The sequence below is a fragment of the Mesocricetus auratus genome, unplaced genomic scaffold (genome assembly GCF_017639785.1).
Source record: "Mesocricetus auratus isolate SY011 unplaced genomic scaffold, BCM_Maur_2.0 Super-Scaffold_100021, whole genome shotgun sequence".
NCBI classification, from domain to species: Eukaryota; Metazoa; Chordata; class Mammalia; order Rodentia; family Cricetidae; genus Mesocricetus; species Mesocricetus auratus.
Window position 1 is genome coordinate 10630528 of NW_024429202.1, and position 10447 is coordinate 10640974.

Sequence of the window (10447 nt, forward strand, 5' to 3'; positions counted from 1 at the left end):
AAGAAAAGGAGGGTTCAAAGACGGGGAAAGAAGTTACTTGAGAACGTCTGAGCGCTTGTGTCACCTTAAGTCTAGTGGTTGGGTCTGGGAACACGTACAAAGGGTTGTTTTTCTTGCAGCTCCCTTGGAGCCTCAGGAAAGGGTACCAAAGGGCAATGTGAGCATCTATGGTTGGGGTTAAAGGAAGAGCGATAGAATGATTTCCTTGGGGTCTCCTTGTGACTTTGCCTCAGAAAACAACAGCTCATCGCCCTTCAGGTGATCGTGAGAGGTGGGGGTGTAGCTCAGGCGGTAGTGATCTTACTTAGTATGCATGAAACCTGGGTTCCATCTCTGGTACGGCATAAACTGGGCATGATAAAGGCAGACACGGAAGCCCAACACTTGAAGGTAGAATCAGGGACATCAGAAGTTCAAGGTCATGTCTGGCTACATAGTTCAAGGCCAGCCTGGGACACATAAGACCCTCTCCTCAGAACTCTTATCCTGAGCCCATGTAAGAGCAGAGACATCTTGACCTCTGTACACAGAGGGTGACCTCTGTCCATCGAGTGACACCAACGCTTCCCTGTTCACCACTGCACAAAAGCACGGCTTAGAGAAGGGCTGTAGGTCCAAAGTCACCTGACAGGACAGGCACAGGTGCAGGTGTTACAGCCAGAGACCCCACAACACGATGGGAGTCTTTCTGAGTGACGTCATGGCCTTAAGCCTCCGAACGCCCTTACTTGCCCATGTTAGCCACCGGATCTCTTTGTTTTGTCACTGTCTTTTCTTTGCCGGCGGAGCCGAGAGTAGGGGGGAGGATGCTGCAGGGTCCTCTGCTCAGGTTCACAAGGTTTCATTTGTCATCATGTGTCTGCTGCCTGGCAGGTGGAAGGAGTTCCATACATACAGCTGAGAAAGTAAATCCCTGACTTAGCGTGGGAAAGGATGAACAGCAGGGTTAGGAGGTGCCTAACCAGAGAGGCTGGCTATCCAGAGAGATGCAGAGACTTAAAACAACAACAACGACAAAAACACCCGTTACACAGTAGACCCTCAAAAATACTCAGTGAATCATCAAATCCTGCACAGGAAGATGTTATAGGCGTTGGCAGTCTTCCTGGAAAATTTCTAACTATACGTCTCATTCTGACCACTAATTTAAATTGTTCAGCTAGTACACACATCCATTTGATCCTTCCTCCCTTCACTCATTCATTCAGTAACTCAGACAATGGTGACTGATAACACGCGATACGCCAGACGTTGTGGTGAGTGCCATGGATTCAGAAACAAAACGCCGGAGTCTAGTCAAGGGTCAGAAAACTCATAGCAACCATACTCCGTAGGCCATAAAAACCACAGACATAGGGTGCTTAGTAGGGGGGTGGACTGAATGTGGGCATGAGAGGAAAATAAGGCTGTAATGGGTAATTGGGGAGAAGCTGAATGGAGGTATCCAGGCAGAGACAAAAGCACACCCAGACATAGGTGGGCGACAGAGTGACCTCACCGTGAGGGCAGCAGCACAGGTACCGTTGGGAAGTCGGGTGGTGAGAGGGGAGGCTGGCAGGGTGTTATGGGGCAGGCTCTGAGAGAGTCACCTGCCCTCCCTGCAGGCAGGACCTGGCAAGATTTATTATACGTGTCACCTACCCAGGAACATGAATGAAGCACAGACTCAGTCTAGTGAAGGGATGGAGGCTTGCATTGCTAAGGGGTCCTTAAGTAATGCCTAATACAAATGGTCCCTGGTGTCCCTTAGGTAGGAGAGCTGTGGGCATAGGAGTGTGTATATTAGACACAGCTCAGGAGGGGCACCACAAAAATCACAATTACATTTTTCCAAGCACTCTATAGCAGGATATGGGGCGTGGATGGAGAAAGGCAATACCAAAGTTAAGTACACAGTGGCAGATGTAAATAAATAAATAAATAAATAAATAAATAAATAAATAAATGAGAGTGTCTAAACCAAGTAAGCTAGAGGGAAGAGTTCAGCATGCTGGCTGATAGTCTTTGAAGTCAGAGCAAGGACCTCTCCTCCAGGAAAGGCTGGTTACGAGGCAGACAGGAAACTATAAGGCATAAGCACACACCACTCAACTCAGAACTCTGGGAACTGAATCTGCCTCACCTTTCTCTGGGTCTCAGCTGCATCATCTTGAACCCCACTAGCATCTAGCCAAGGCGGCCAGGTAAAGAACCAGAATCATGCCTGCAAAAGGATTTCCATGCCAAACAGGTAAAGCCAGGCTTTGTAGCTATCACTGGATACCTATTTAAGGAAATCTCAGGAAGAGCAAGAAAGTTCTGGAAAGGAAACACAGATGTCCACCAAATCCACGAACAACATGCCTGTTTAAAAAATAAAATAAAGATCATGGTTTTGTAAGCAAGAAACACCTATACTGTTGCTAGCATCTTCTCTATCTACCTTGATATATTTCTAAATTGAAAACTAATTAAAACAATCGTGGTAAAGGTCTGCACAGCAGGGAAAAGGCAAGTCAGAGTATAAATATTTCCCCCGTCACCACACAGAAGCCAAAACATACACCCCCTAAAGAGATGTTCCTCCAAAGAAAACAAGAGTCAGGCTTTGTGTTTCATGTACTATGCTCTAGCCAAAAACACACGAACTCAAAACAACCAACCAGAGTACCCTCTGCCTGCCACTATTTACCCACACAATCTTGTAACCCAGGAGGCATACAAGTTGAGCACTGACAGCCACCACAGAGTTCAGGGACCGTAGACACTGTCCCTCTGCTTTAGAAGAGGTAGCCTCACACCCAAGGAGACAAAAAACAAAAACAAAAAACCACACAGGCACCTACCTTTCTATTCAGCAGTGGGCAGCCTCTTCACATTTACTCCTAGAAGGAAGATCTGCCCCAAGACCTCTGAGGTGTGGTGAAACTTATGAGCGGTCCACTCATTCAGGCAACCAGAGGAGGGTAGAGTTTCTCCAGATCAGACTTCGATGCTCCCAGGCTCACACAGGCTTCCAGACCTCAGGGCAGAGGTGAACTGTGGGCTGTCCCTCAGTGCAGGAAGAAACTGGGAGGCACCGTGCGGCTGGAGGTGGGGGCGGAGGCTGAGGAAGGGAAGTAATCTGGGGACTGCAATAAATGAGAAATTCTCTCCACATGATTTCCTGTGTTTGGTGCCTCTTGCCTCTCTCAGGCTCCCCAGAGGAAACCAGAAATTTAAACTTGTCCTTTGGCCACTGAGAGAGGAGAGAATAAACATGCTAAGTACCATGAAAATACGGAGAAGCAGGCAGCAGGCAGCGGGCAGGGAGCTCATAGGCCAGCTACCTTTATCTTTAACCAAGTCCTTTCTGTCTGAAGTTTCTCCAAGTGTTTAACTTTGCAAAAGTCAAGGATGCCTTCGTCCTCTTCCACGCAGCTCCTGGCCATGGTCCAGACGTTGTATGGCAGAGCAGCCAGGGAGAAGTACGTCAGCACGGGCTCAGGAAGTGGGTCTCCCTGCCCTCAGGAGAGACTAGCACTGCTCTGTTTATGGACAGGCTCGTGACAGCCTTTACTAATGATGGGGGGGAGGGGCTCTCTTAATAATTCTCAAGCCATTCTTGAAGAGTTATTGGCATTCTGCGCCCCATAGATTGCGGCAAGCAGGACCCCTCTCCACGTGAAGTGTGAGGCTCATGGTAAGCTGAAAAAGAAGGGGGTTCATTCAAAAGTGTAAAACTTCAAGATGGCGGCAACAGAGCCCTCAGCCAAGGACAGGGAGAGAGGCCTCTGTGAGCACAGCTTCAGGATGACTAGAGTAATCCACCAAGCTGGTCCCAGTTATAGGAAGATGCTGGGACTTCTAAATGAGTTGACTTCAGGAGACTTAGACTCCCCTATTTTGCTTTATGGGGTGAAGTATATTAGAAGCCTGGAAGGAAATGCTGAACTGGGTGTGTGAAGAGATACATGTAGTCAGATCTTTCTTTGGGCTCATAAATAATGACATGGAGAATTCTTATTAATTATGAAAGCTCTGCCTGTAGCTTCAGTTTGTTCCTAACTAGATCTTATAACTTAAATTAGCTGATTTATATTAATCTACATTCTATTACCTCTCTTCTATCTTGCACCTCCTGTTTCCTCTCCATGTCTGCCTGGCAACACCACCTTTCTTTTTTCCCAGAGTCCTCTCTGTTCCCGGAAGTCCTGCCTACCCTCTTCCTGCCTAGTTATAAGCCATTTGGCTCTTTATTAAACCAATCACAGTGACATGTCTTCACATAGTATGTAAATGTCACACAACAGATAACAGACTACAAAGTGTCAGTTAAAATCACACCTGTTGACTCCTTGCCAACACCTTGGCCTCTTCTCCCACTACCTGGGAAACTGCCCTAAAAACGGTCTCTGTGATCTGTTTCCCCTGACTAAATCTCATACTGCCTTAAGAAGAAAAGCCAAACATTTCACCATGACATAGAACAACATCTCCTGATTTACCTCAAGTTTCCCTTCTGTATGCCCTGTTTAATCCTTCTTCTCATTCCCTCCTTTCCTGCCTCTCTTCACTTCTGGGAACTATTCTACACAGAATGCAGAGTCCTTGCTCAGTGTCCTTTGACTCTCACCCAGCCCCTGCTATTGTTACCTACAAACTATGTTTGCTTCCCTCACAACACTCCAAGCCAGGAAACCTGTCCTCCTACCCCCTGCCTCTGTCACTCACTGAGGTATGGACCATATCTCCAGGACACATAACTCAGAAATATTTGATAGCTATAAGTGGAGAGCCACTGGGAAGAATGTGTATAAATTACCATTCTTTAGGATCTTTAGGAGGAAGAGAAAATGCATGACTCAGAAAGCCCACATTGCTGCTAAGGTTTCACAGCTCAAACTCTGGCAGATGGACTGCAGTACCTTCATAGGAAACATAACTGTTATTTCATGTTTACTAAAATGCCATAGTTTGTCATGTCCTTAAAAAATGTGAGTAGGTGATGGCCACTATTCAAAAATTGAGTTAGATATGCTGGGGCTGGAGAGATGGCTCAGTAGTTAAGAGCACTGGCTGCTCTTCCAGAGGACACGGGTTCAACTCCCACCACCCACATGTTGGCTCACAATGGCTTGTAACTACAAGTGCCAAGGAATTTGACACCCTCTTCTGGCCTCTGTGGAGACCAGGCATAGGCATGAGACACAAGCATGCAGGCAGGCAAGACACCCACACCGACAGAAATAATCAAATAAAATGTTTAAGTTAGCTCTGCCTCTCAGTGAAGGGATATTCACTTTCCACCCCCAATCCAGTTCACCTGGCAAGGTGAACACATTTGATCTGGCTTGGGGAGAAGAGTAAAATTTATTCCAGAAGAAATTGTCTTGGGATTATCCCAATTTTCATGCAAAGAAAAAGGAAGTATCAGCATTTCTTGAAACACAAGCTCAACCACTTTTTTCCAGGTCTGTGGAAAGAGAAAGATGCTTTAAAACGGGGTTCACGCTTTGAGGACTGCGGGGGAGACTTTCCTGTAACTTAGCTTTCAAAAAGGAAAAGGTTATAGAGCCAGAGAGGCTAAGAACACGCGCTGTCTCCCTGAGTGCCGAGTTTGGTTCACAGCACCCGCATGGGGTGGCTCCCGACCACTTGTAACTCTAGTTCCATGATCTTCTGACCTCCTCAGGTACCTGCACGCGTGTGTACGTAAATGAAAGTCAATGTAAACCTTTAAAATGTTTAGATGTGCTCAGAAGGAAGGGGCCTAAAGTTAGTAAGGGTGAGGGGAAGCACAGGTCACCGAGACACAGGGAGAGAAGGTGAGAGGAGGAAATGGCAGGTGGGAGGCTGGGAGAGCAAGGAGAGAAGGGTGGATAGGCAAAGGAAGGGAGGCGGGACGAAGATGGGAAGACGGGAAGAAGCAAGGGGTGAGCAGAGGTCAGATGGAAAGCATCAAGACAGGAGGCAGGAAGCTAGGGGCACACACAGTCACACAGCAGCATTTCCTGGAAGGGCAGCATCAGGGCAGCCTCTCTGTGTTTCCAGCTTGACTTCTTCCTCTCTCCTGTCTCCACCAGGCAGAGGGAGACACTGGAACACAGCTCGGTGGTGGCTGCCACTGGAGCCTAGAATTAGCCTCTGCATTGTTCTTGGACTCCGAGGCAGTATTAAAGCCACACAATCATTTGTCATTTAATGGTTTAGAACATGTCCACCACAGTCACCACTGGAATGTCTAAGCAAGCATTCGGGTCTCTTCCCATGGCACTCCAGAATCAAGTGGTCACATTGTCTGTTTACAAAGGCTGTTCTTAGCCTAGAAGCGCCACTTGGGGGCTGCCTGCATGGGTGAAGGCAATGGGGTCACGTGCACTCGGAGTAGCCAGTTTTGTGCTCAGAACTGGAAGTTTTTAAAGATTTTTTTTATTTGTGCTGGGGGGAGTGCACATGTTGGGAGCCTTGCTGGAGAGGCCAAAAGAGGGGTCAGATTCCCTGGAGCTGGAATTACAGGCTGTCGTGAGCCCTCCAATGTGGATGCTAGGACCTACATTTGGGTCCTCTGGAAGAGCAGCAAGCCCTCTGATATTCTGGGCACCTTTCCAGCCCCATACGCACATATCTAAAATAAAGCAAAGGTATTAATCGAGTTATTTGCATTTTTCTTAGCAACTCACAGTTTGGGTCCTAGTTAGTGGGTAGGGAAAGACAGTGGAAGACAAGACATTACAATGGGGCAAACCAAGGATCATCCTGTCAGCGGAGTGCTGAGTGGCAGCTCAGAGACCTTTCAGTGAGGGGGCGTGACTCCATAGGGGCCTATCGCTCTCATTAGCTTTGGTCATTGTATAATTATTCTTATAGAAACTAGTGGTACAGTACAGGATTCTCATTTTAGAAATGGAAATTCATTTTTGTTTGGTGGAGTACAATGTAATTGATGTCCCCTCTGTATTAACACTTAGTCTGCGCGTTATATTTTCCTTTATTATAGGTATTACCCAGTTGTGCATGTAATAGCAAATGCAGTTCCGCCTTTATGACCATCTATGTATAAATACGGCTTTTCTTCAGATTTCCCTTGGGACAAATGTAAATGCCTTACATCCCACTTTATAAACACATGAGCTAGAGGCAACCTCTGTTGTGTATTTATTTCATATTAAGGTAAGTATTACGATTTTTGCCATTTTGAAAATGATCCTTGGAAAGAAGGGAGATGTAAACATTGCCGACATTGTGTTGTTTCGACAATTTCCAATGGCGGGCTCTTTCCTTAAGAGTTATGACTAGTTCCTGATGGTCTCCGACTATCCAAAATAAAAGCAGAAGAACAAACAAAGCATGTTGATTGTTAAAATGAGGAGAGGTTAAGTGGCCAAATGGGGACACCTAGCTCTCACCTGCTCCGGCACAGAGCAGAACCAAAGCAACAGGTGTATGGGGACACTTTGAGGTCAGTAACTGTGGGCAAGGCCTGGAGATTAGCGAGAGAGACTGGAACCTTGCAAGGTGCCGAGAGCTGAGACAGTGACAGGGAACCAACAGAAACACCCAGCGTATGCCGCTGTGGCTCCTCAACCCTGAGAGTCTCTCTTGTGCAGGCATGTAGAGAATTCCAGCAAGTTCTACTAGGAAGCATCATAATCTCCCCAGGCTTATAAGCCACTACATAAGTAACCTGACAGCACAGGGTCTCAAATCATCATCTCCCAGTGAACCCTCAGGGTGCTGTGACAAGGACTGATCTCCCCTCCCCAACCCTTTTGATTTTATGTGCATGGGTGTTATGCCTGAATGTATGGCTTTGCACTAAGTGGATGCAGTGCCCGCAGAGACCAGAAGAGGGCATTGGATTCCCTGGGACAAGTCACAGATGGTTGTGAGCTGCTATGTGGGTGTAAGAAATTGAACCTAGGTCCTCTTGCAAGAGTAACCAGTGCTCTCTCTCTTTCTTAAGACATGGTTTCACTGTATAGCCTTGGCTGCCCTGGAACTCACTCTGTAGACCAGGCTTGTCTCAACCTCACTGAGATACACTTATCTCTGCCTTCCAAATCCTGGAATTAAAGGCATGTGTAACCACCACCCGAGCTCTTAACTGCTGAGCCATTTCTCTAGCCCCATAATGAACTATCTTGAAAAGAGAGGCAAGAGAGACTAGATAGATTCAAAGCTGAATTCATAAGATTTTTTTTCAGTGCTTAGGAATGAGCCCCAAGGTCATGAACATTCAGGAAAACACTGTCAACTAAGCCACAGCACCAGCTTTCACTACTGGATTTTGCCAAACATTTAAAGAAGTTGATCCCAGTTCTCCTCAGGCCATTCCATAAAACTGAGGGAAACTAAACTCTTCCAAATTTGTTGTGAGGCCAACATCACCGTGCTACTAAAACTACACAAGGACACAACAACAACAAACTATATACCAATATCCCTGATGAGCATTCTCAAGCAAGATGCAAATCAAACTGAACAGTGAGTGTATAAAAATGTCTTTCATCATGGTCAAGTTGGTGTCTTTCCAGGCATGCAAGGAGGGTGAAACACATGCAAATCAATAAGTGTAGCAATATATCAAAACAACAGATAAAGATTACGGTGTTCTCAATTATGTCAAATATCACTCTACAAACCCAGCATCAGGAGTCTGAGGCAGTGACTCAAGGCATGCTGTGCAAGTGTAAGGACTTGAGTTTGGATTCCCAGGAGCCAAGTAAAAAGTTGGCCGTGGTGGTTGGTATATGCTTGTTATGGCAGAAGTGGTCGATCCTGGGGTCTTGCTGGCTAGCCATCCTAGCTAACTCTTAGTTGACAGTGACTACCTGAAAAAATTGGGGAAAGTGAGAGAGGATGGCACATGACATGGACCTGTGTCCTCCAAGTGAACACACATGGAATTCACACTTGCACACACATGTTCAACAGGTCCCCATACATGTTATGATTTAAGTCCTGAAATCAGTATAGGAGTTCTTCAACAGAGAAAACTATAAATGTTGAATCCATAGCCAGCAAGGTAGCAGTGAAGAAAAGATCATTTCTTCTGGGATTAGTGGTGACAGAGGGATTTCCATTCCTGACACCTTTATTCAACACAGTACTAGACTATTTAGCCAGAGCAATTTGGCAAGGGACTGAAATTAAAACTATACAGTTAAAGAAGACATCAAATTATCCTACAACCACCTTCATCAAAACTTCCACCAAAAGAGTACTAATTCAGTAAAGTTAAAGGATATAAAATCAATACACAGAATCCAATAGCTTTTCTACATATTGATAGTGAATTTACTGAGAAAGAAATCATTAAATCAATTCCATTTGCAACAAATACAAAAAATTAAATAAAACACTAAGAATAAATGTAACCCAGGAAAGACCTCTATAATAGAAATCCTGAAACACCGAAAAAGGAAATTGCAAACCAAAAACCCCATGTTTCTAGATCAGAAGAATCAATACTGTTAGAATGTCCTTAGTCAAGGTTGTCTACAATTTTGTTGCAGGGCTTTAGTTTACAAACCCTAAAACTCACAGAGAAGCACAAAAGACTCTGAATGACCACAGCAATCTTGAACAAAAAGAACAAAACTGTAAGCACCCTGACATCTGGATTCAGGACATACTACAGAGCCACCGTGGCGAGAACAGCATGGCATTGGGCACAGAGGCAGACACAGATCAGTAGAACAATGATAAACTCAGGAATGAGTGTGCCAATCCTTGGTCAGCTGGCTCTTTTATTTTTGTTAATTTGTATTTTTAAATTTAAATTTAAATTAGAAACAAGGTTACTTCACATGTCAATCCCAGGTCCCTCTCCCTTTCCCTCCCATCCTCCCACCAAGACTCCCCAATACCCCCTCATTTCCCCAGGGAGGGTGAGGCCCTCCATGGAGGTGTCCACAGTCTGTTATTTCATCCAGGGCAGGGCCTAGACCCTCAAGAGTCCAGGGTGAGAGTGCATCTCTCATTGTTGGATGGGCACCCAAAGTCCATTTGTATGCCAGGGATTCAAGAGCTAACCCTTGTCAGTTCAGCCTAGTCTTAACCCCTTTGGTCATCAGTCCTCCCTCTCTGTCACTGGGTTCCTTGAGTTCAGCTCAGTGTTTAGCTGTGGGAGTCTGCCTCTGCTTCCATCAGCCATTGAATGAAGGTTCTGTTCCCCAGACTCTCTGGCTGTGGGATTGTAGGCTGGCACTCCCCAGATCTATGTCTAAAATCCATATATGAGAGAGTACATACCATGTTTGTCTTTTTGTGACTGGGTTACCTCACTCAAGATGGTTTCTTCTAGTGTCATCCAATTGCCTGCAAATTTCAGGATTCCATTATGTTTTTTATTACTCCATTGTGTAAATGTACCACATTTTCTCTATCCACTCTTCAGTTGAGGGGCATCTAGGTTGCTTCCAAGTTCTGGTTATTACAAATAATGCTGCTATGAACATAGTGGAACAGATGACCTTGTTGTATG

At 45.6% G+C, this 10447-nt stretch overlaps 1 protein-coding gene and 1 non-coding gene across 2 annotated transcripts in view; one reads left to right on the forward strand and one right to left on the reverse strand.

Annotated features, from left to right (window-relative positions):
* Positions 1-3043, reverse strand: part of Adgrf5 (adhesion G protein-coupled receptor F5) — a 93040-nt gene extending 89997 nt beyond the window's left edge. Inside the window, exon 1 of the mRNA XM_040729518.1 lies at positions 2826-3043. The gene's annotated coding sequence lies outside the window, so the exon portion shown is untranslated. The remainder of the gene's footprint in view (positions 1-2825) is intronic.
* A 2197-nt stretch (positions 3044-5240) lies between these two features.
* On the forward strand, positions 5241-5358 carry LOC121133405. Its single transcript, XR_005870231.1, has one exon. It is a non-coding gene; the product is annotated as a small nucleolar RNA SNORD22 (small nucleolar RNA).
* The last annotated feature ends 5089 nt before the right edge of the window (positions 5359-10447 follow it).